The following is a 24,785-nucleotide window of genomic DNA, read 5'->3' on the forward strand; positions in this document are numbered from 1 at the left end:
TTAACTGTAGCCACCTATCTATTTTCTAAGTATATATTTTTAGTATTATCATTCTATCTTTTCTGGTAAACTATCACCTCTCCTTTATTGTTATTTCTCTCAGTTTATAGACAAGACAATGGAGGTTCCGTGACTTGTCTAGGCTAAGACATTTAAAAAGTGGCAACATCCGTCCAGAACCCGCCTTCATTTGGGAATGAAACATCTGTAGACTTGAATTTGTTGGGATATCCTGGTATGGCTCATTTTTCTGTGACCAGCTTTAAGACACAAAGAGTGTTATTGGGTATGTCCAAATATCTCTCAATAGTGAAATGGATGACATGGGTGTTTTGCCCTTCATTTTGGCCCCAAATTGAAATTCAGCTCTTTAAGCACCTTGTGTTTTTCAGTGTATTTACAGAATCTCGTTGTTACTATACAGGACTGACAAATGCCAGGGGATGTGCTGAGAGTAGATTAATGATAGAATATAGAGGAGGCCACTCCCTCCTTCCTCATGTAAGATGGTTATCATACAAAGAGAGCCATCCTTGAGATTTCTTATTTGAAATTTCCGTCTATATGTCCTGCCATCCATCCTTTGATATGTGACAGTTTTATGGCTAAGGTTGGAATTGTAATTGCACAAATTTCCAGCCTACTGCTTTGGTCCTCCAATCATGTTTCTTACTAATAAGGCTGAGATCCCAAGTGAAACGGTTTGTGGATAGCTTACAACCTATTGCTATTGTAAGAAAACTAACAAAGTCCATTGAAGGTGAAGAGTGTCACAGTGTCATCTCTGTTCATGAAAGACAGCCCAATTTTCAGCTGGGGAACAAAGAGTATATTTGAGGGCGAAAGGCTGGCGAAATAGCTTGGCTGAGTAAATGCTCCTGCAGGAACGATTATTGCCTCATCACTCAAAGGTGAAAGAACAGGAAAATAAAATGGCACAGATTGCATCCACCAGGTAACAGATGAGGGAAAGAAGAAGAATAGAGTTCCAAAGCTTGCAAGTACGCACGTGATCTTCTGCAGACCCTGAAAGAAGACGCCTGTGCTCATAATTTGGGATTGTGCGATCAGATTGAGAACTCACGCCTCATTTGAAAAATAAATCACCGTAAGATTCGGTGCAGTGTAAATGGATTTAGAAAGAAGCATTTGAGAAACACGGCCCTGGCTGGTACTGGAAAGTGGGACCAAGGATGAAGTTGGTCTTAGATGTCTACCTGTGTCAGGCCCCGTCCTAAGCACTTTACATACATTATTTTGAATGTTCTCTTTCACATAGCTAATAAGTGGAACACTCGGGGATTTGAACCCAGGTCTGCTTGACTATCACTTCATATTTGCTTTTAAATGAGATGATGTCTGTAATTTAGCAGTTGAAAGGTTAAAGGTGTGATCACAAGGTGTACACTCTGGATTGATTCTTTTCTCACCGCCCTGAGCCAATGGAGAGGAAATCTGCACAGAGATTTTCCTCTGTTTAAACTCCCCGCTCCCCCCCCCCACCCCACTAAGCAGTCATCACCACTTAAAAATAGGACTTGATACTCCTGAAACCAATACTATACTATACGTTAACTAACTTTGAGTTTAAATAAATAAATTAAAAATAAATAAATGAAAACAGGACTCGAGCCCCCTCCCACCAAGTCTCAGTCTTGAATCCCTTGTCCTAACCTGTTGCAAGGGCTGCACGCTGATCTGGACTTCATTTCTCTCTCCCCGAGCGATCCCGCTACCTCTATTCTGTTCCTATCCCCATTGCTTTTCTCTAGTTTCTTAGCTACCATTGCTCCCCTTGGCAGCCTGAGTGCTGGCTGAGGACATGCTTCCCATCTCCTCCCTTAGTGCCCCTAGTTGTTAGCTGTTAGTGCCCCTTAGGCCACTCTGGCTTGACTCCATTCCTGCGACAACCTGCCTCCCACCTCCTCCGAAGGCAATTCAGTGCACTCTCCTACACACCTCCCTTACACTTCCGACATTCATGAAACGCACTGAGCAGCTTCTATGCGCCAGGCACTAATCCAAGCAGTGGGCGTGCAAATATGCCCAAAAAGGTCATGGTGTTGTGACAGAGACAAGCAAGCAAGCAAGCAGGGTTTTGAATGCATGCAATAAATGTTCCCATACAGGTGTGCAAGGGCCAGCCATGCCGCAGTAGCTGTGAGATGGTCTCCTCTGAGGCTGAAGTGAGGATTGAAGGAGGCTTCACGGATAAGGTGAAGACTTACCTGACTCTATAAGAATGAGTAGGAGTTCCCATCATTTCCCACCAGCTGGGTTGCTATGGTTATAGCTACAGTAGGCGACTGAATGTTAAGGAGTAAGGGTAGAAGGCGAGGTGACAAGGAAAGGGAGGGTACTTAAAGACTTTTCATACCATCCACTCAATCCTTTAAGGTGGAGGAAAAATGATATTCCTGACTGGAGTTTCATTCTTCTGCTAGTGGGGGGAAATTCCTTCTCTTCTTTCCATTCTGTGAAAACATAATGGGGATGGTGGTGGTGGTGGTATTATGTGAGTAATCACCTTTCCCATAATACTACCTACCATTTTTTTTAAAGGTACTTACTGTATGTTAGAGATTTTACTCCCTGTCTGAGCGTTTCCTCTTACTGGATACGAAGGTCTCAGTTCCCAGATTGCACTGCTTGCGGCCCCACCTGCTGGTAGGAGCCGGAAGTTCAGAAGTCCTATGGACTTGGCCCAGGGCTCCATCTGCCTTTCTTTTAGGTGTCCAGGAGCCCTGACATATGTCCTGTGGCAAGAAGTTCAGACGGGTTTGGTCCTATTTCAATGGATTGACTGCATGAAGGGTACTGAGTGCATCGGAAGCTGGTCATGGTGGCCAAAGCATGGGAGTTCGGCTCCTGTTCTCTGCTCTTGAGCCCCAGTCACTGGAGTGGAATCTCCCGCAGGAAGAGAGAAGGGATTCTTTGAGGATGGGCGGCGCACCCCCAGGACAACACTCCCTAAGGAGACTCAGAGCCAGATCATCCTCGATTCTCATTGTGTTCCCCCATGGAGCTGCATCCACAAGAAGCCAGGCTACTCAGGGATAGTGAGGATGGGACTCAGCTTCTCAAGAACCTCGTGAGATGGTAGCAGCAGAACCGACACACTGTCCAATCCTTGCTTGAGATGCTGCAGAGGCGGGGCCTCAGCTCACCAACCCTGGTCCCCCCTGGCAGTTTTTCAAGGGAATGGGAGGCGTCTGGGTTACGTTCAGTTGAGACACCCTTGTTTTTCCCAATACAGCTATACCTCCAGGGTTATCGTTCTTAAAATATACCAGCCTTGAGGGACAGGCAGAACCCATCATAGCACAGACACTTAACAGACCCAGAATCCCCATCTGATACTCTCCTTTCGAGGTTTATTGCCAAGGCAGGTCATAAGTCCCACATCTCTTGACTCAGTTGGACCCATTGCCTTTCTGGATCCTTTTCTGAGTTGCCTGCATTCACCTTCATATACCACCTCCAGCTTGAGCTCTCAGAGGGAAGGTTTGGGGATAGGAATCAGTCTGTTCTCTCCCAGAAGATCCCTGGGCTCACTCTGCAAACTGGTCCCTAACACTCCCCAGAATCTTGCATACAAGGAGGGGGCCTTCACTCAGTTACACAGGAGGCCCACTCAGAGTTTCCTTAGGTAGGGAAGGCTCTAAAGACTTCTTTTAAGGTAACCAGTGCCAAACTGCCGGCAATTTCTTTTGCTAAATAAGAAAGAAAAGATCTGCTTTTCATCTTTACAATACCCCTATAAGGCAGGCATTATTGGGATCCTCATTTTATAGGAAAGAACGCTAAGACCCAGCCACATGAAGTAACTTGCCCAGGTTTTTGGTGGTCAGTAACACAGCAGAGATTCAGAGCCAGCTCTGTTGGACTTGAAAGCCCCCCATGCATGCTGCCCCCGCCTCCTGGCCAGGGAGGGGGTCCTCATCCTCAGTGCATAATATTCGCTGAAGAATGAAGGATACTTTGCAGTGAATGCTGAAATCAGGAATGGGCTGCATATGGACCCACTGACACATGTTACTTCTGCTTGGTTTTGTCCTCTGTATCTGTTGTGGCCCAAAGTCTATAAACCAACCCTAACCTCCAGGACCTCAGAATGTGACCATAGTCGAGGGTAGAGACATGAAAGAGGTGATTAAGGTAAAATGAGGCCCTATGGGTGAGTCCTAATTCAATATGGCTGATGTCCTTATACAAAAAGGAAGTTGGGACACGGACATTCACAGAAGGAAAGACCATGTGAAGACAAAGGAAGATGGAGACCATCTATAAGCCAAGGGAAGAGGCCCAGAAGAAACCAACCCTGTGCACACCTTGATCTTGGACCTTTGGCTGCCAGAACTGTGAGAAAATAAATGTCTATTATTTAAGCCACCCAGTCCGTGGTACTTTATTATGGCAGTTCTAGCAAACTGATAGAGTATTTACAGTCTTGTGACCGATAGCATTTCCCAAGACCGATAGCAAGGTAGGTTCCCATAAAGAATAAGCAATGTTTATATAATATTTCCTTAACAAAATTGCTTCCCCCAAGAGTATTTGCCTGGATGCAAGGAGGAGAGACTGGAAAGTGGGAGGCGTCATTAATATGGAGAAAGAGACATCCTGCAAGTTTTCTTTTCCATCGTGGTCTTACGCGTAGTTACTATTTACAGCATTCGGGCAGTTATCTCTATTGAACTCTGAATGTGAGATGTCTCATACACTTAATCTCCACAACTATCCTCTGAGGTGATTGCTCATCTTGCTGATGGGAAAACTAAACCGTAAGGAGGATAAAGTAATTTGTGGAATCATACAGAGTAGGTGGCAGGAAAGACCCATGCTTTTAATGACTATGAATTTGACTTCTAGGATTTCACTGTCCCCCTTCTCCACGGCTTCTCGGACTTTCCCAGTTACGTATCACAAACTGTGGGATATAGTGAAAGGCTGGGTCTTGCCACTCAAAGTGTGGTCCTCGGACCAGCAGCAGGCATTACCTGGGAGTCTGTGAGAACTGCAGAACCTCAGCCCTACCCCAGACATGCCAAATCAAGATCTGCGTTTTAGCAAGATCCTCAGACAGCACCAGCTAGATAATTGGTAGGGCCCAATGCAAAATGAAAATGCGAAGCCCTCAGTTTAAAAATCAGTAAGCATTTCAAGATGGTGGCAGGAGAGCATTAAACCGAATGTGGGTGGGACTACCCAGGTCTCACACCCATGGAGCCAACCCTACCCACGGGTGAGACACAGGGACCGTAAAGCGTGAGAAGCATAAACCTAGAAGATTCAGTGTTGCAGCCCTTCACTAGAGGGATGCTTTTAGTTGTATTTGATCTTTTTTTGCATTTTATCTTTAAAAAAACTCCAAAATTTTGCATTATACTCCTTAATATACCCGTTGGTCTTACCATAAAATAACATTTCCCCCCAAAGAAACCTGGAGGGAAAATATAGCATCAACAACTTCTGGCACTCTGGCCATCTAAGAAGCAAGCACAAGCATCCCGGTGCAAAAATCCTGAGGTGAGCCTATCCTAGATGCAGACGGAAGAGCCCTCGGTTAAATATTTCCAACAGAGTCACACCATATAAATTTCATGTGCCTTTCTTGCCAGACGCTGAGCATTCATTAGTATTGCTCTGGACCAGTTATTTAAGCTCTGGGCCCGTCAGTCTTCTCGTCTATAACATGGGGAGAAGAATAGTACTACTTCAGGGGTTGTTGTGAGGATTCAATGAGATAATAAATAAAAATAAGACACAGAGAACGTTTCCTGGCTTATGTTAAACGTTCAATAAATGTTGACGTGTCGTTACATCGTGGAGATTAGGTTCTTGTTTCACTTTGAAGAAAGCAGAAAACGAGGCAGACAGGGTGTCACAAGCGGAACTGGCTCAGCCTCTAGACAGAGCTCCATGGGATGGCACTTATTCTAATGAGTTCATCTTGACCTGGGACCTGGTCTTCATTCTACTGATGCAGAAACCTAACTTTGTCAGCACCCAGAGAGTGCAGCTGTAATTGGGGGGTGAACTTACAATACCGGACGCCGGTGGTGTGTGTGTGGGTGCGTGTGCATGAGCTCAGAGAAAAACAGGGAAAGGGGGTGGGGGAGGAGAAGAGAGAGAGGGAGAGGGATTGAGAGAGAGCGCGCAAGTAGAAATTTTGAGTCTGGTGAGGATGACCTTTACATTTTTCAGCGAGAGAAACTCTTACTACAGAGGGCTTGAAGGTTGCTGGGAAGAACAACGTCAGCAGTGACAAGACAGTCTCAAGGGACTGTCTTGGTCTCAGCTGTGACACCAACTCCCTTTGTTGGGTGGCGTCTTCTGAAACAACCACAGCTGGGTCGCACTGGGTTGCACTGTGTAGTCTTTAAGCCTCAAGGGGGCGCTCTAAACTTCAGCTCCAAGAACGAGGCAAGGGCCATCTAGCCAGGTCTTGCCTTTTGGGTATAAACAAACACAGGAGATTTTTGGAGAGAACACGGAAGGTAGGTGGGTGGGCTGTGCTTAGGAGAGAGTGAGTGAGGCTGGGCACGTGGAGCTCCAGAGGTGCATTTGGGGCCATTGCTAGCGAAATGTTTTTCTCTCTCAGCTTCTACAATTGAATAGAATGATTAGTGTGTGTGTATCCATATTTCCACTTACAGAAGTTAAACATGCATGTTGTAAAATTTTTTAATATGAGGGAAGGTATGGCTTTGAAAGTGAAATGCATTCGTACCCCCAACCCGGCCCCCCAAAGCGTTGAGTTTCATATGTTTGCTATGACTGTATCCACTAACTAGCTAGCAAATAACTATACATATACAGGAACACATGTGTAGTTATGTCTACGTAAATAGGAATGCCGACAATTAAGTTCACAATGATAACCTGTAAAGCTGCCTGAAAAGCTTGTGTTTCATGGCCCACTGCGTTCCTTTCCCACGAGCAAGTAGCACAGAAAGGCAAATTATCAGAAATTTATGAGCTGAGCATAGAAAGAAAACAAGGGAAGTGAGTTAATCTTCTGAAATGTCTTTCAGCTAAAAGACACGTCCCCTCCCCATCAATGCATCGGGGAGCTAGTATCTCACAGACCACATTTGGAAAATGGTGATCTCTGCTTATGCCATTTTGGAGTCTCCTTAAGGCAGAAATTATTACTGGGTTATATCGTTCCTTTTAGAATTCCCTGCATTGGGGTAAAAATTAACAACTTTCTTTAACCTACCTATGGGTTCTTTGAAAAGATATTTAATGACCTATTTAAGATGATTAAAACCATCCTATTAATTTTCTGCTCATGTTTCAAAGGAGACTGGGAAAAGTAACAGTTATTTAAGATAAAATAAACCGGCAGACCAAAAACTATTAATGCTAATAAATCTAAAAGTAAAGTCTGCCATTAGGAATGGCTTAAGTATATGAAGTATTTCTTTTAAAATAATCACTATTCCTATATCCTTCACATAGGTCTAGAAGTGCAAGTTATGATTACTTTTAGGCATATAACACACAAACGGGTAACAAATGGTGTCTTTGGCCCCAAGCCATTCTTCGTCTCATCCACTAGAGGGTACCTGAGGGTTGTTCAACAAAAGCACTCAGGAAACCAGATTAAAAATGTGAACCAGAAACCGCAGACCAAAAGTGCTGTATATATATTTTAATACTTCTGGCACGTGACTAACCAAATTCAGTGTGCTAAAAGATAGCCACACATTTTTTCCCTTATAGAATTTTGACACTTCTGTTTTGTACACCAGTATTCAGTTTTGAAAACATTTTGAATCTTGCCTAACGAGGATAGTATTGGGTATTCTACAATATAATAAACACATCTGCTTTTCTAATGAAATTTGTGGTATTGAAGATTACTAGAAAAGCCTGGCAATTTTATTATCATAATCCCAGAATTATTTCTCTATTTTGTGTAATTAGTCTGTTACTTAATTGGATTCCCTCTGAATGGTCCCATGAAAGATGCAGGGTTATTTTTCCTTTATTACGTTCATCTTCTACTCCTCCCTCCCACGCCATGTTCTAGTAAGAGCAAGTTACTGTATTGGACAGTAAAACTGAAAATTAGAAGTAGTCCAAATGACCAGTGGCAGGGACTAGGAAAGCTAACAGTGGAGTGTTATGGCCATGCATGTTTATATTAATCTATTAATTATAGTATATATAAATTATAACATTAATGCAATAGTATCAGGATCGCATTTGCAAAATATGCTGACCATTCGCTAAGGGTCAGTCCCTGTGTTATGTGAATGATGAACAGGAAATAAATTCCGGCTCTTGAGGAGTATATAATTGTGTGTGTGTGTGTGTGAGAAGAGATCCATGATTGAATACTTAGAGGGTTGGGATTGTGAGCATGAACTTTGGAATCAGAAATTCAGGTTCTCCCACTCATTTGTTACATGACCTTGAGCAAGTGACTTTACCTGTCTCCGAGCCTTGATTTTCTTATCTGTTAAATGGGGATAATCATCTACCTTAATTTTATTGTGAAAATTAAGTGGAAGCATGACCATAAAATATCTGACACCTGGTATGGATCATGGAGTTCAGTAAATATCTGACACCTAGTATGGATCATGGAGTTTAGGTCATGGAGTTCGGTTGTGGCTTTCTGCGTGTAGCAGGGAATCATTGTGTGATACCATGTGTGATAGACTGTCTCATGATGGCCACCCCCAGAATGAGATGGAAGCATTGTTCCAGGGCCAGACAATTGGTCTGGTCAGACAAGCTTCAGTCACATCCTGACAGTCCTATTTTCTGGATAGCCCAGTGGTTTGGGCTGCCTGATACGAAGAAAGTCACTGAGAAGGGATCTTGCCTCCTTTGGAATAGCGTGTGTTTCTGTTTTTACTTGAACTGCTTCAAGGTCCAGTGGTCAAAGTGGGCCTCTTCGGGTGAAGACTTCTATAGTCCTGAGAGCCAGTGTAGATGGCTGCTCCCACATGAGCTAGCAGACGGAGCTCTTTCACTGAGAAATGGGCTTGGGGCCAGGCTAGGATGGCAGAAGTGTTTCTCAAGCAACATTCTGAATGATTCTGAAATCCAAGGAATCTGAAGGACCGGGAGTCAAATGGAGTCAAAAGAGTCAACGGGGCTGAGGTCAGAAAAACAGACAATGAAATCCAAATGGGTTACCAAGCCAAGATGGGCAGAGCTGTGCTGAAATCCAGGGTATAGAGCAGGGATTGGAAACTGGCAGGGGAGGGAGGAGGATGGGTGCAGAGAACAGTGAGAACCTACTATTTACCAGCTACCATTCCCGATACTAGAGCTTATATTCCAACAAGCTAATTTCCCGTGCTGGTAAGTACTATGAAGACAGATGGCCTAGGATAGTGTAATAAGAGTTTCTGGGAAGGCTGTTTTAGCTAAGGTGGTGTTCTAGGAAGAAGGAACACCAAGGGCAAATGCCCTGAGGCAGGAATGATAGAAGGCCATTGTAGCTGGAGTGTCACAATGAAGTGACAGGTGGAAAGAAATGAGTTTAAAGAGGTAGTCAGGGGCAACTTCCGTAAGGATCTTGTAAGCCATGATAAAGGGTTTGGATTTTAACCATGCAGTGGGTAGCTGTTGGAAGTTTTAAATAGGGCAGGGCAGTCGGCAGGATCTGATTTACATTTCAGAGAGACCCTTCCGGCTGCTGTGTGAAGGTTAAATTATAGCAAGACAAGAGTCTTATACGGGAAAATCTTGGAAGAAGGAAGAAGTAGGGACTGCTGTGTCAAATCGGACAGAAATTCCCATGAGCTGGGTCAGTGGAAAATCTGTGTGGCACAGATCCATTTCCTCTCCAACCCTGAGGTTGTCCTTGTACTCAAACCAGGCCAGTAGGTGGGCCTCACCTCTTGACTTCTTTTCCAGGAGCATCTTGGTCCTGGGGGTTTATGTATTCAGATTTCTAAATATGTACAAGTCAATCTAAAATTTTGAGGGACGTAGCTTGCAGCTGAGATCGTGCTTCTGCTATACATCTCACTCTGTTTCAGTACAAATGAGGAGAAACGACTGAGAGTCTTTTAAAACGTGGAGGGCGGGGTAGAGAAGGAGCTTGATTTAAGTAACATTTCAATCAGATAAATTGAGTTAGTTATTTAAAGATGTAACTTGAAAGTATATTTAAAAACAAGAATTCGAATAGCTACATACTTATTGCATGTGTACCATGGGCTAGAGGCTTTGTAAGTGAAACAAAACACAACAGCATTTATTATTGTAAGAGCTTTGTGTTCCTGCTGTGCAAAGGGATTCCGGTTCTGAGACTGAACCAGGTCTTTGGATGCAATATGGTTACAAAAGTACTTCTTTACTCACAGCCCTGAAAGCTAAGCATTAAGGTTCCTACCTTTTGCAGATGAAGAGACCAACGTTTAGAAAGGTTGGTTACGTGGTCCAACTGAGTAGTAAAGCGAGAATGTGACTCTGGGGCTATCCAGCTCCCAAACTCCAAAATTCATGCTGGAGCCACTCCACATGAGTTGTACAAGTAGGGTGCAGTGATTACGGGTGTGAACCATGGTGTCAAGGGGGCTTGGATTTCAATTCTGCTCCATCATTTACTAGCTGTATCTTCTTGGCTGGTTACTTAATATCTAAGAGCCTGTGTTTCCTCATCTGTAAAACAGGGGTGACAATAGCCCCTCCTTCAAAGGTTGCTCTGAAAATGATGTGAGATGTATAGCACAGACCTGGCAAATGGAAGGGGACCCAATAAATGTTAGTGCATATATACATATATACATATATGCACTATCCTATGAGGGGTACTTTGACATCTGTCTGAACCAGTTTCACTTCCAGCATCAGAAACATATACCCTGCCTTGGAAATGTCTCGCATAATAGATTGTGTCTGCTCAACTTGCTGTGCACAGTTCTTCAAACACCAGGCATCTAGGAAGTACTCTGGATGATGATATTACCCAACTGCATGAGTGGGTTTGATAGCTTTTCCAAAGGGCTGGTATTTCAGTTGTGCAACTGTAACTGCTTCATGGCAGTAGAAAAGATTTATTTTGGGGGACCCCAATCAACCCTTAGCCCCATTCCTCAATCTCCAGCTATATCACAAGATGTCAAAGCCGTGCGGTATTAATGTTTGGTCAAAGGTGCTAGTGGCATTTTGCAGATGTAATGAAGAACGCACGTTGTCCAAGATCGCTTCGTGATGCCTTCTGCCCTGAGCCTTGTTTTCCCTTTAAGGCCCAGCTGGCGGGGAAATTCAGCTGCTAGCTCACCTGGAAGTCAACCCAAAGACAAAAGAACTGGTTTATTCAACTTTGCAGGAGCCTGGGACCTCAGGCTGGGCTAAAAGATGCCACCCAGTGAGGGAAAGGATCTAGTAATCATCTCTGTCCAGAGCCAAGTCTCACAGAGGAAAAGATCTCCCATAATTAAAAAAAAAAAAAAAAAAAACAGAGTGATTTTCCAATGTGGATGGTGGCCTGATTGAGAAGAAGGCAACAGGAGTGGGGATGGGGAACAGAGAAAAAGGAGGGGTTTTCTATCAGAGGGCTACTGTTGTCCTTGAGGTAAGCAGTTAAATCACATAAAACTGGTTTGCAGGACCAGATTTCTTACCTGAAGGCAAAGAATTGTGCACTTGCTTCAAACCGGTCTGTTCTAACCAGCTCGTTTTCACTTGTGCTAGAGAAACTGAGTCAGCCTGACATATTTTCCATAGAGCAAGAGCCATATCTTCAGGGAAGTTTCTGTGTCTGGCAGCTCAAAGTGGGCCAGTTTTCCTCTGAATCTTGGTGACACGGGGACCTGGACGGCCCTGGTTCAAAATAGTGGTCCAGCGTGTACTTGCTTGGTACCTTGGGCAAATTACCTGCCCTCAATTTCCTCATCTGTAAAATGGAATTAATGAAAGAAACGACTTTGCAAATGCACCTGTGATGGACAAAAAAAAGAGAGTATTTTAACCCCCAATTGATGATAGACACTTCTGCCTTTTAAGGAAGGTAGGCATACTTCATACCAGTGAGGAAATAGAATTTTCCTTTGGGCCTCTTCCCAGAGAGGGAAAGAGAGAGAGAAGAGAGACAGAGACAGAGAGAGAGAAAGAGTACTAGCATGCAGCTGGGTAGAAAGCTTGTTTAAAGGAGCATGTTAACTGCGGTAGAATTGGAGCCGAACACGGCTCTAGTGGCTGGAGAGGGCTGAATGGCCTCACCCAGTAGTTGTCAGGGCTTCTAGTGGCCAGTGAAAGAGAAAGAAGAGAGAGGTGGCCCAAGCAATGCTGCAGAAGGCAGATCTTAAAAGTCTGGAGAGCCCAGCTGCTATTCAGTTTACATGTTTATATATATCAAAGGAGTCAGAATAATTCTTGGCACCAGTGAGCATTTAATAAATGGCAGCTAGTAGCCGTGTGGCACAGTGACAGCACACAGCATCATTGCCTTCAAAGAGTCCCTCTCCCCGGAGGAAAAGCACCATCTCTCTTTTTCATGGCGTGTGTGTGTGTGTGTGTGTGTGTGTGTCTTGGGGGAGGAGGATAGACAGCAAAGAGGAAAGTAATGGGTTCAAATTCTGGTTCCACAGGGTTTGTTTCTTTCTTTAATTTTCCATTTTTAAACTGGGACAAAAAATAGCACCTCATCTCATACGATTCATGTGAAGTTTAAACAAGATAATCTAGATAATTCATATGCCAGGCACTTAGCCTTCAGAAAATGTTAGCTCTTGCTAGGATTCTATAATAATAGTCTTACAAAGATGGTATACTATCCTAGAACATGTGCTTTGTTGTTTTTCTTTTAAAATTTATAAGTGGGGTGCCTGGGTGGCTCAGTCAGTTAAGCGTCCGACTCTTGATTTCTGCTCAGGTCATGATCTCATGGTTTGTGGATTCAAGCCCCACTGTCAGCAACAGAGCCTGCTTGGGATTCTCTCTCTTCCTCTCCCTCTCTCTGCCCTTCCCTCACGTTCGCTCTCTCTCTCTCTCTCTCTCAAAAATAAATAAACTTAAAAAAATAAAATACACATGCATATTCAATACAAAAAAAACTTGAAAAACATGTAAAGAACACAGAAAAACAATGGGCACTCCAGCATAAAGACCACCGGGGTTAACATTTTGGTTTATGTCTTTTCAGTTTTTTTCCTCTCAAGTGTATGGACATCTTTGTTCTGTCTTTTCAAAATGGGATACTGTTCTTTAGTCTGCTTTTTTTTAAAACCTAGCAATAGACTGTGAACTTTTCCCCGTGGATGAGTTGCTTCTTAAAATAGATGTTCCAGTGGAAGCAGCCATACCCAGGGCCAGCAGACTCATTACTATTCTTTTTCTTTTCTTTTCTTTTCTTTTCTTTTCTTTTCTACAGACTGGGGGGCTGGGGGTAAGTCTTATGGCCATCCAAATCTGGGAAACACTGCACACACATTTCCTTATTGGAAAATTAACAGTGCCTATTAGCATGTTAAAGTCTCTAGGAAACCCTTCCATGAGAGAACCTACCTGACTTGGATTAGATCAGTGTTTCCAAAACTGATTTAGCACAGTGGAGCCTCTATTCTCATAACTCCCGCTGATATCTCGGGAATCATTTGGGGGAACACTCCTGCAGGTGAAGATTCCTTAAAAGTAGAGAGCAGATCTTGTTTGTCTTGTCTCCACACGGCCTTACAGATGGATTTTTTTTTTTTTTTTTAAGAAATTATGGAAAATGGGATTGGCCTGATGAATCCACTTTCTAACCAACACGCGTGTGAACCAGGGGCCAGGGTTAGAGACTGGGGCTGTGCTCTGAAGTGTCTCTCCGTGTAAAGCTAATTGGCCCCTTTGGGGATGAACCTGTGAACTTGGCCTCGTTAGCACCAGCACGGAACAGCGGAGTTAGTTTATCTGGCGCCATGAAATGGTATTCTTCCCCAGATTCTCATGCTGTCCTCCAGGTGGCGATGTGGGTTTGTCATCCTGAGAGCCTGACGCCTGAGCCAAGCAAAGCTTAAAATTGAGGGGGGTGCAGGTGTGGATGAGGAAGGAAGCTGGGAGGGAGTGATTATGGAAAACCAGAAGATACACTGTCACGCATGCGGCTGGCATGACGCTGAGGCACAGCCTCATACTCTGGGAATAGGACTCAGGTTTTAAAGAATACTGATGAACCAGTGAGCCAATAAATATCACTAGTGTTTACTGAGCACCAACTGGGAGGGGTAATATGCCAGATAATTTCCCTCTTTTGATTTCTTCTGATCGTCCTCCCAACACACCTATGGGGTAGGTCCTTCAGCTGGCAATAGAAGACCTGGAAGTCCAACCCGGGTCCTGTATCTGAGGGCTCCGCTAGACCAAAACAACAAGATGTTGACCAAAGATGAATAAATGTGAAATGTTTGTCTATCTATCCTTCTATCTGGCTACCTATCTATCTATTTATCGATCTGCCTTTCATTTCATTTGTACAGGGTGGGCCTAATAGCACTGTGTGGTTGGAAAGAATATTCTGATAAGTCCTTCTGAGAGGGTTCTGGGAGAGAGGATTTTTCTGGTTTTGTTACATTTCCTATGATCTTTATTCTCTCTTGTAGACTGCTTCTCCATCTGGTGGCTCAGCTGGCCACCCCTTAATTCCACTGTGCCCACGGGGGCTGTGCAGAGGGCCACGAGAAATGTCCAAAGGGCACCTAGCCCTAACGTGGAGGGCAACGGAGGACCAAAGGATGTGTAGGAGTTAGCTATGCAACTGTCACAGATGGCTATTCCAGCCAGAACGACACGTGCTAAGGCTTGAGGTGAGCAAGATCATGGTACATTAGGGGACTGAAAATAGTTCCGTGTGGCTGGCCCATGGGGTAAGGGTGTGTGATGCCAGGTGTGGGTAAGGGGGGAGAGTGAGGAAAGGCTGGAGAGGTACATGGAGTCAAGATAGTGAAGGGCCTTGTAAGTCGGGTTGAGGTGCTTGAACTTGATCCTGGGCGCCACCAGGATTCCCTGAAGGGTTTTAAGGCATGTGATGAAATGGACAGGTTTGCATTTTAGAAAGAGCACCCCAGCAATGGAGAAGGGATGAGGAGGGAGGGGTGTGTGCGTGTGTCTGCACACACTCCAACACCCATTTCTGGGGCAGGGGGACCACAGGACAAAGGTTGGGAGGGTGTTGCAATACCTCCTGCAAGAGGTGAGGGGGCACTGGCCCAAGGAAGCCGCAGCACTGTCCGTGGAGACGGCTGTCAGCAAATTTGAGAAGAATTAACAGCCTCCGACTACTGACTGGGAGCTGAGGGTGACATTTTGAGGTTCTCTGGTTATTAGTGACAGCATATACTAATATTTTCTATAAATATTAGTATAAATAGAAATATTTTTGTCAAAACCAGGTGGCAAAATGCTCCACACGGGGTGCCTGACCCATCTGTCTTCTCCTTCTAGCAGTGCCCCCCCAATTTCTTTCTCTCCCTTTTTTTTTATCTTTTAAAAATCTCTCCTCATATAATGTGCAATAAAGATCATGGGTGTCTGAAAAACAAATAAACCAGTGAAGAAATGGGCAGAAGACATGAAAAGACATTTTTCCAAAGAAGACATCCAGATGGCCAACCGACACATGAAAAGATGCTCAACATCGCTCATCATCAGGGAAATACAAATCAAAACCACATTGAGATATGACCTCACATCAGTCAGAGTGGCTAAAATTAACAACTCAGGAAACAACAGATGTTGGTGAGGATGGAGAGAAAGGGGAACCCTCTTGCACTGTTGGTGGAAATGCAAACTGCTGCAGCCACTCTGGAAAACAGCGTGGAGGTTCCTCAAAAAATTAAAAATAGAATTACCCTACAACCCAGCAGTTGTACTACTAGGAATTTATCCCAAGGATACAGGAGAGCTGATTCAAAGGGGTACATGCACCCCAATGTTTATAGCAGTGCTATCAATAATGGCCAAATTATGGAAAGAGCCCAAATGTCCAACAACTGATGAATGGATAAAGACGTGGTATATATACACACAATGGAATACTACTCAGTGATGAAAAAGAGTGAAATCTTGCCATGTGCAACAACGTGGATGGAACTGGAGGGTATTATGCTAAGTGAACTAGAGAAACCTAACATATGAGCATATGGGAAGGGAAGGAAAAATGAGACACAAACAGAGAGGGAGGCAAACCACAAGAGACTCAAACTGAGTCTCAGAACAAACAGAGGGTTGATGGGGGTGGGGGTTGGGGGGGTGGGAAAAATGGGTGATGGGCATTGAGGAGGGCGCATGTTGGGGTGAGCACTGGGTGTTGTATGTAAGTGATGAATCATGGGGATCTACTCCTGAAGCCAAGACTACACTGTATGTTAGCTAACTTGACAATAATAAATAAATAAATAAGTACTGCCATGGAAAAACAAAAAACAAACAAAAAAAGAGCATGGGTGTCAGAGTCAGGCTGATGTGAGTCACAGCGCTAATGATTATTAAGGTATTTATTTGAACTTCATTGAGCCTCATTTATCCAGTTATAAATGGGGATAACTGTACCTACTTCATAGGACTGGGATTATGATTTAGTGCAGGTTTTCCTTTTCGGACCCAAACCCAAATCTCTCTCGGATGGGTGGTAAATGGCCCCACCCTACGACCCATTCACCCAAACCAAAACCCGTGCTTCCTCCTTTCCTTTACTCCCCACCCAGGTGATTCACTGTCACCTCTTGCCTTGACGTCTCTACTAGCTTTTTAACTGGTCACCTGGTTCCACATCACTTCTTGAAGGATACTTCCTGTTTTCTCCATCAAGCAGCCAGCCAGGTTGATCTTTTTGGTCGATGTTGTTTGTTTGTTTGTTATAGCAACTTTATTGAGATATAAGTCACATACCATAAAATTCACCCATCTAAAGTGTACAATTCAGTGGGTTTCAGTATATTCAAAACTTTGTGCAACCATCACCGCCATCCAGGTTGAGAGCATTTTAATCATCCTGAAAAGAAACTCTGTCTCCATCAGCAGTCTCTCTCTATTGCCTGACAACCACTAATCTACTTTTTGTCTCTATGGATTTGCCTATTCCGGACATTTGGTATAAATGGGATCCAACAATATACAGTCTTTTGTTTCTGGCCTCTTAGCATATTTTCAAGGTTCATCCGTGTTGTAGCATGTATCAGTGTTTTATTCCTTCTCATGGCAGAATACCATTATACTGAATGGATCTATCACATTTTGCTTATCCATTCATCAGCGGATGGATATTTGAGTTGTTTCTACTCTTTAGCTATCATGCAAAATGCTCCTGGGAACATTTGTGTACATTTTTGTGTTTACTTGTGTTTCTAATTTTCTTGGGTGTGTACCTAGGGCTGGAATCACTCAGTCACATGGTAACTCTGTTTAGCATTTTTTGAGAGGCTGCCAAACTGTTTTCCCAAAGCGGTTGCAGCATTTTATAATCCGACCAGCGACATTCGAGGGTGCCAATTTCTCCACATTTTTGTCAACATTTGTCACTGTCTGCTTTTTTGGACGTAGTCAGCCCTGGTGGGTGTAAAACTGGTATCTCACTGTGGTTTTGATTTGCATCTCCCTACGGACCTGTGATGTTGCGCATCTTTTCACGTATCTATGGGCCATGTGTATATCTTCTTTGGAAAAATGTGTATTCAAATCCTTTGCCCTTCCCCTTTTAACTTTTCTTTATTGTGGTAAAATATGCATAACATACATCAAAGTTACTATTTTAACTCTTACAGTTCTGGCAGAATTAAGTACAATTCACGCTGTTGTGCAACCATCGTTGTGACCCATCCCTAGAACTTTTTCATTTTCCCGAACTGAAACTCTACCCCGTTACTTTCTCCTTTCAATCCCTGGCAACAACTATTCTCCTTCCTCTTTTGTTATTGCCGTTCTTGTTCTTGTTTTTAGTTTTGTTTTTAAAATAGCCATCCTCCTGGGTGTGAAGTGATAGGTCACTGTGATTTTGATTTGCATTTCCCTCGTGCTTAGTGATGTAGAGCATCTTTTCATGTGCTTATTGGCCACCTGTATATCTTCTTCAGAGAAATTTCTTCTGCCGTTTTTTTTTATTGGATTTTTGGTCCTTTCAATATTGAGTTGTAAGAGTTTTTTTTTTTTTTTAACTTACACGATCTGCAAATATTATCTCCCATTCTGTGAGCTGCATTTTCACTTTCATGATGGTGTGCTCTGAAATCGAAGTTTTTATATCAGAGAACTCCAATTTATCTGTTTACTTTGCTTCCTTATGCTTGGGTGTCATAGCTAAGAAACCATTGCCTAATGCAACGTCAGAAAGATTTACTCTCATGTTTTCTTCTAAATGTTTTATAATTTTAGCTTTTACATTTAGGTCCATGACCCATTTTGAGTTAATTATTGTATATGGTGTGAGGCAGAGCCAGGGTGATGTTTCAAAAACAAACCAGACTCAGTGACTCCGCTTCTTAAAATTCTCTACTGGCTTCCGGCTGCTCTTAGAACACAATCCTAGTTCCTCGCCCCAAGGTTTTCAGCCTCATCTCAGCGCCCACGCACCCCCTCCCAACCCCCCCAGGCCTAGCTTGCTGGAGCCATGGCTGCCTTCTCACAGTTCCTAACCCGTAAACGCATTCTGACTGGTGTTTTTACAATGCTGTTCCCTATGCCAGAAACACAGAATTTCTAGTGGCTACTGCCCTTCTTTCCATCTCAGTGTAAAAGTGCCTTCTTCAGTTAAGACCTTGGCTGACCACTCTACATGAGGTATGTTCTTCCCCCGACTCCTTATTCCTATTTTTGTTTCGTTCGCAGTAATTAACAAGGGCTATACTCGCTTTGTTTAGTTGCTTACTTGCCATTGCCCCTCCCCATCACTGAAATCCCAGGGGGGTCACCACCACGTCAGTCTTATTCACCCTTGTCCCCAGCACCCAGTACAGTGCCTGACACATAACAGGTGCTCCATAAATGTTTGCTTTAAGACATAAAGAAAAAGTAGGCGTTAGAAATGTGTCTTCCATTCCCAGCTTCCCTTCCACTTTCGCCAATTCTATTACCTCCCTCTTGTATCAGCTTTTGCCTGGATTTTCTTCTATTTCCTGTTTTCATGGAAGATGACTTTATGGAACAGAGCATCCGTTTTTTGCTTTTTTTTTCTTCTCTTACTGCTCTTCTTCTTCTTACTGTTGTTAGCATATAAGAACCAGTGCTGAGATACAGCTTTCTAGCTCACAACTTGTTGTTTTTCTTTTCTGAAACTGTCTCAACAGCAACTCAATATTGAGCTCTCCTGGCCTTATGTTTTCATATGAGTCAGGCTTTCCCCCTCAGTGAAGATGTGGGATCTGTAAGAATAGGATTTCTTTTCTAGCTCAGAGAGTGGTTTGTTGAATCTGGGCAAGTAAATCTCAGTGAACACTAAGGAGTTGATCAGTGGCACTTTTAAAACCCAATAACACTCATGTATGCTGTGATTAAAATATCAAAAAACTCCAGGGGCGCCTGGATGGCTCAGTCGGTTAAGCGTCCAACTTTGGCTCAGGTCATGATCTCATGGTTTGTGAGTTTGAGCCCTGCATCGGGCTCTGTGCTAACAGCTCAGAGCGTGGAGCCTGCTTCGGATTCTGTGTCTCCCTCTCTCTCTGCCCCTCCCCTGCTCATGCTCTGTCTCTGTCTCAAAAATAAAAAAACATTAAAAAAACTAAAATATAAAAAAACTCCAAATCATGGATGGAGCTAGAGCGTATTCTGCAAGGCGAAATAAATCAATCGGAGAAAGACCAATAGCATATGATTTCACTCCTATGTGGAATTAAAAAAAAAAAAAAAAAAAGCCAGATGAACATAGAGGAAGGGGAAAAGAGAGAGAGAGGAAAGCAAACCATAAGAGACTTAACTATAGAGAACAAACTGAGGGTTGATGGAGGGAGGTGGGTGGGGGATGGGCTCCATGGCTGATGGGCGTTAAGGAGGGCACTTGGGCAGAGCCCTGGGTGTTGATGAAAGTGGTGAATCACTAAATTCTACACCTGAAACCAACTTTGCCATGCATGTTAACTGGAATTCAAACAAAAACCTGAATTTTTTAAAAATGTCCAAATCAGTGGATTCTGAAACTGTTACAATCCTACCACATACAGAATTTAATTAACCAAGCACCTTTTGTGTAGAAATTCTATGAGAAGTAATAACATCATATATGTTGTCAAAAATCCTGCAGAATAATTTCTTATAGATGACTCCCCGTTTAAATAGAGGAACTGAGATCCTTTGTTTGGTGACATATCTCTGCACACATTTCTGCTTCATATCAATTCAGCAGGATTATAATCATAAAAAAGGAACATACCTTCGTCTTAATGTTAAGCTCTGCTCCCCCTGCTGATAGAAATTCTTTTGATGACGGCTGTAGCCAGAAACATGGTTAAAGACCATTTCACCTGAAAGCCTCACATTCTGGATTTTTTTTTATTTGTTTGCCATCTTGTTTATCATTTACAGATATCCAAACACCTAAGAAGTGAGCCCAAGAGATGATTGAAACTTTTGATCCGGGAAATAACTCACACATTTGTTTTGCTTTGCTCTAATCTTCAGAGGTGTGTATCATGTTGCCAAGTCCCAGGTTTTTAAAAAACAGATTTTCCTTTGGGCTTCCCCCCCTCCCACCTTTCATCGCGGTAATATTTTCTCCTATCTCTCATCTTCTAAAAAAAAGTAGGTGTAACAGTCTAATCAGCCTTTACCAACTTTTCTGCAAGAACAAGGCAGAAAATACGAAGATATACATCAAGAATTGTTATTATTGTTTATGTAGTAGTGATATATGACTCCACTGGGCTTTGTGTTTTACATGGCCACTTTGAAAACACAGGATGCTGTTCAGGCACAAGCGATTTGTTTCTGAGTCCTGTGCTTGGATATTTCTAATAAATATATTCTGCCTCTGATTTTATGATATCAACAAGATACCCATGCAATAAAATATTTTCAGATTCCTGGTATTGTCTATGTTGTCAAACAAAGATAGCGTCCCTAAACTTCAAGAACAATAGGTAGAGAAAACATTAGGAGTAAGTAAATAAATATGTGTAAATCATCATCATGACAATGATAGTTTTTTCCACGGGACACCGTCTGTAAGTGTGTGAATCAGCGCTTTCAGCCATGTTACTTCTGGATAGAGAAATCAGAGGTGATTTTCATTTTCTTTTCCTCTATCTGCCTTTATCTATATTACTTTTTTTCTAACGGCCATTGTAGATTATTTCTGAAATAAAAAGATCCCTTTCAAAGAACAGTATGTAAGAAGAATTGGTAAAACTAAGTATAAAAATAGAGCGAATAACATTTTTGAATGGAAAATGGCTCAGAAACATGGCTTCTGAGAAGTGAAAATCTGATTTATCGTCTATTAATTTTCGAGTTCAGATTGTGCACTTTTCCTTTAGCTTTGATGAAAACACTGGCTACCTTTTGTCTCCCCACAACCCTGGATCAAGCAGGCCAGGAGAAGCAAACAGCAGACCCTTCTATTTCCCAGTGGGAAAATAGGCTTCTCACTTGATTCCCAACTGGCTCCCACTCCAGTCCTATTCCTACCTGACTCCTGATTCCTGCCTTTTTCTTCTATCTAAAGCCATGTGATTCCCACAGGACACCCTAAAGACTTGGCCTGAACTCAAACCTCCAGTTCTGAAGCCCACAAACCCATTTATTAGCCATGCCCTTCCCCCACCTACTTCCCCCACTCCCTTGGCTCAAGATGGTCAAGGAAGAGAAGATGGAAAGCTTTCTCTTTATTTTTTATTTGTTTGCCTTCTCTTTATTTTAATAACCCCACCATCTCATCTCTAGATGCCTCATCTTTCCATCTTATTTGGGGACAGAACTTAAGGTGAAATGGCAGAGAAGGCTGGACCAAAAGATACAATGGTGTGGTATTTAGAGCAGTGGCTGGAATGTCTCCAAGATCCATCCATTGTGTATGACGAGTCTCTGTCCTGACTAGTCAGTACTCAAGCATTATCAATTGTTAACTATTTTAGTACCATTCTCAGAGTGAAGTTATAGTGTGGTAAATGAATAGTAGTTACAAGAGACCTGAACTTGAGTATGCCTTAGGGCCAGCGATTTACCTTCTCCAAGCCTTGGTTTACACATTGGGAAAACAGGGATGCTGATAATTGCCTTGTCTGCTCCAGAGAGTTACTGTACGATCACAATATCATAGAGGATGCAGAAATTCTCTGTACATTGTGAGAGACTGTGCATGGGCGAGGAATGATGATAAAAATGATCAGTTATAGTGTTAACAATGTTGGTGGTGAAGGTCAAGGTGACGGTGATAATAAAGAAGAAAAAGAAGAAAAACTTAGACATGCCAAGGACTATCCCTTTCTGGTTCAGTAGTCTACCAACATTGCTCCCTGGCTCACAATTCGTAGGAACTGTTAGACAGAAGCAGATAAACTGGCGACATCAACCTCCTCTGGTTTATGCCATTGTAGCTCCCAGATTGTTTCCTGGCCTGGTGCTGATATGCGCTTCCCTTTGTCTGTGGGCATTTGTTCCACAATTTCACATCCTGGCTGAGAAACTCTTCTGTCTACACCAGGGATAGCTCTTGATGTCCATTTAATGATCTGCCTAGGATCTGGAGCCAGCAAAATGGAAATGTGGGATTATCCCGGTGGGTTCCTGTACTCCTACACGGCATAGCGCTTGCTGGATTCTCCCCATGCCCTCTTCTGATACATGTCCCACGATCCCACTCTGCAAGGGTCTTGGGTGAGCTGTTGGTTGTGGCCAGGTGGAATTAGTAATTCTGCCTCCTCTCTCTCTCCCCCGTTCTTTCTTGTTCTTGCCCACCACCCTGACCCACCTTTATGAAGACTCTGGGTCTGTGCTGAGTCATATAAGGTGCTCTTGGCCAACCTTGACAAGAACCCCCCACCCCACCCCCTGCCACCCTCGGAGAAAGGCACCAAAGAGCTCTGTGGAGTCTGTTCCAGCAAGGGCAGTGTGTGCTCACAGAATAAATGGCTCCTATCATTCATTCGGAGCAATGCCTGGGTGGCAGGGAGGTTTCAGTCCTGTGGCTTTGAGGGAAAAACATACTCTGGAAAGGTTTCTCCTTGCCTTTGTTAATTATGAAATAAAAATACTTCCTGCAGCGGAAACTTTGGGGGAGGGCGTGGCTGTCCCTTCACATTGTAAATTGGCCTCAGGGATCTTCTCTTCCTCTTTTCCCTTTGGAATCAGGTACTTAAAAGTTACACAGCGTAAGGCAATAGGGGGACGATATGAAGATCCAAGCTTTAAACACTACCACAACCCTTTCATATACAGAGAGAGAACAGGGCCTTGGGTGTAGGGTCATTTTGCAGTGGGAGGGGGTCATTTTGCAGTGGCCTTGCAGTCACAAAAGGCCTCAAAGTCCACTTTATACATCACCTCTAAATGAGATTTGGCATAAAGTCACAAAAATGTACTGGCAGAAGTCAACCATTAAAACATCACAATTTCCATTTGCCCCAGTTCTGGCATTTCTTAATATACAAGGAGCCTCTCTTGACCTCAGAGAGATCCTGGATACAACCACGAAGGAAGCAGACTGATTGTCAACAGCCGCTAGTTTGGGCTTTCACTTACTGGAGGAATTATTCTACCGATTGTTTTATTTGACTGTCTCAACAGTTCTGTGAAGTTGGTACTGTCATCAGCCCCATTTCACAGATGGGGAAGCTGAGGCCTTGTTCAAGTCCACAGCCAGAAACTATTAGATCTGGGGTACAAATCCAAGCTGGTCTAACATCCGAGCTATTATCAATGGTAACGCAGCCCATGATTTCATCGCTAACCCCGCACTTTTTCATCCGCCGTGTATGCCTGGGAGCATCTGCCTGGTGCTGCCTGCTTCACCCCGGACCCCTCCCAGGCATGGTCCTGCAGGATCTGTCAGGAGGGGCTTAGGTTTAGGCCTGGATTAAAATCCTCTCAAGTTCCCTTCTGAGAGAGGGTTAGACAGCAGCAGATGCCTTGATTGCCCCAGGTGACATCATGTTTAAGTTAGTCTCACCTCCCTGAACTCATTTCTTTGTCCTGGTCACCTCTGCTTCCATCAAAAATAACAGGTTGCTGATAAACTAGCTCTCAGCCCTCCGCTCAGACAGTGGACTCTGAATCTCTGCTCAGAGCAGGCCTCTCAAGTTCAAAAGAGCCCTCGTGCTCTGTATTTTGACAGGTTGAGAAATCCAATCCATTTATTTTGAAAACCCATTAAGCCCAGCCAATATGGGATATTTAGAAAGGCCAGAATTTTGCTTCTGGTCAGAAGGTCAGTGCTGTCATAAAGTAACAGCTAAAGGAAGTGAAACAAAACATATTTTATTGTGGAGCTGTAATTCCCAAACATTCTTTTAAAATGTACTTTCAGTTAAAATAAGACAAAACAAAAACACAGCACATTGAATTGCCGGAAATTGCCACCACTATAAACTCTCTTTGTCAGAGTACATATTCAATTAAAAAAAAAAAAACTTTAACATTTATTTATTTTTGAGAGACAGAGAGAGATAGAGTGTGAGTGGGGGAGGGGCAGAGAGAGAGAGGGAGACACAGAATCTGAAGCAGGCTCCAGGCTCTGAGCTGTCAGCACAGAGCCCGACGCAGGGCTTGAACTCACAGACCATGAGATCATGACTTGAGCTGAAGTTAGACGCTTAACTGAGCCACCCAGAGGCTCCCCGAATACATATTCAATTTTGCACACCGAGTTCTCAGACTAGTGACAGGCATATAGTAAATGCTTATTAAGT

General features: G+C 43.4%; 1 long non-coding RNA gene across 3 annotated transcripts; it reads right to left on the reverse strand.

Annotated features, from left to right (window-relative positions):
• Nucleotides 1-1,524: 1,524 nt before the first annotated feature.
• LOC113603415 (uncharacterized) lies at nt 1,525-20,563 on the reverse strand. 3 transcript variants are annotated; one of them, XR_008290406.1, is made up of 4 exons: nt 20,315-20,563; nt 11,601-11,915; nt 8,586-10,635; nt 1,525-8,548 (listed from the first exon to the last, which is right to left on the reverse strand). It is a non-coding gene; the product is annotated as an uncharacterized LOC113603415 (long non-coding RNA). The 3 variants fall into 3 exon arrangements; XR_008290404.1 differs by lacking the exons at nt 1,525-8,548; nt 8,586-10,635 and adding an exon at nt 10,748-11,257 and having other exon boundaries at nt 20,315-20,450; XR_008290405.1 differs by lacking the exons at nt 1,525-8,548; nt 8,586-10,635 and adding an exon at nt 10,748-11,257 and having other exon boundaries at nt 11,601-11,872; nt 20,315-20,444.
• Nucleotides 20,564-24,785: the final 4,222 nt, after the last annotated feature.

This window comes from Acinonyx jubatus, chromosome D1 (genome assembly GCF_027475565.1).
Source record: "Acinonyx jubatus isolate Ajub_Pintada_27869175 chromosome D1, VMU_Ajub_asm_v1.0, whole genome shotgun sequence".
Taxonomy (NCBI): Eukaryota; Metazoa; Chordata; class Mammalia; order Carnivora; family Felidae; genus Acinonyx; species Acinonyx jubatus.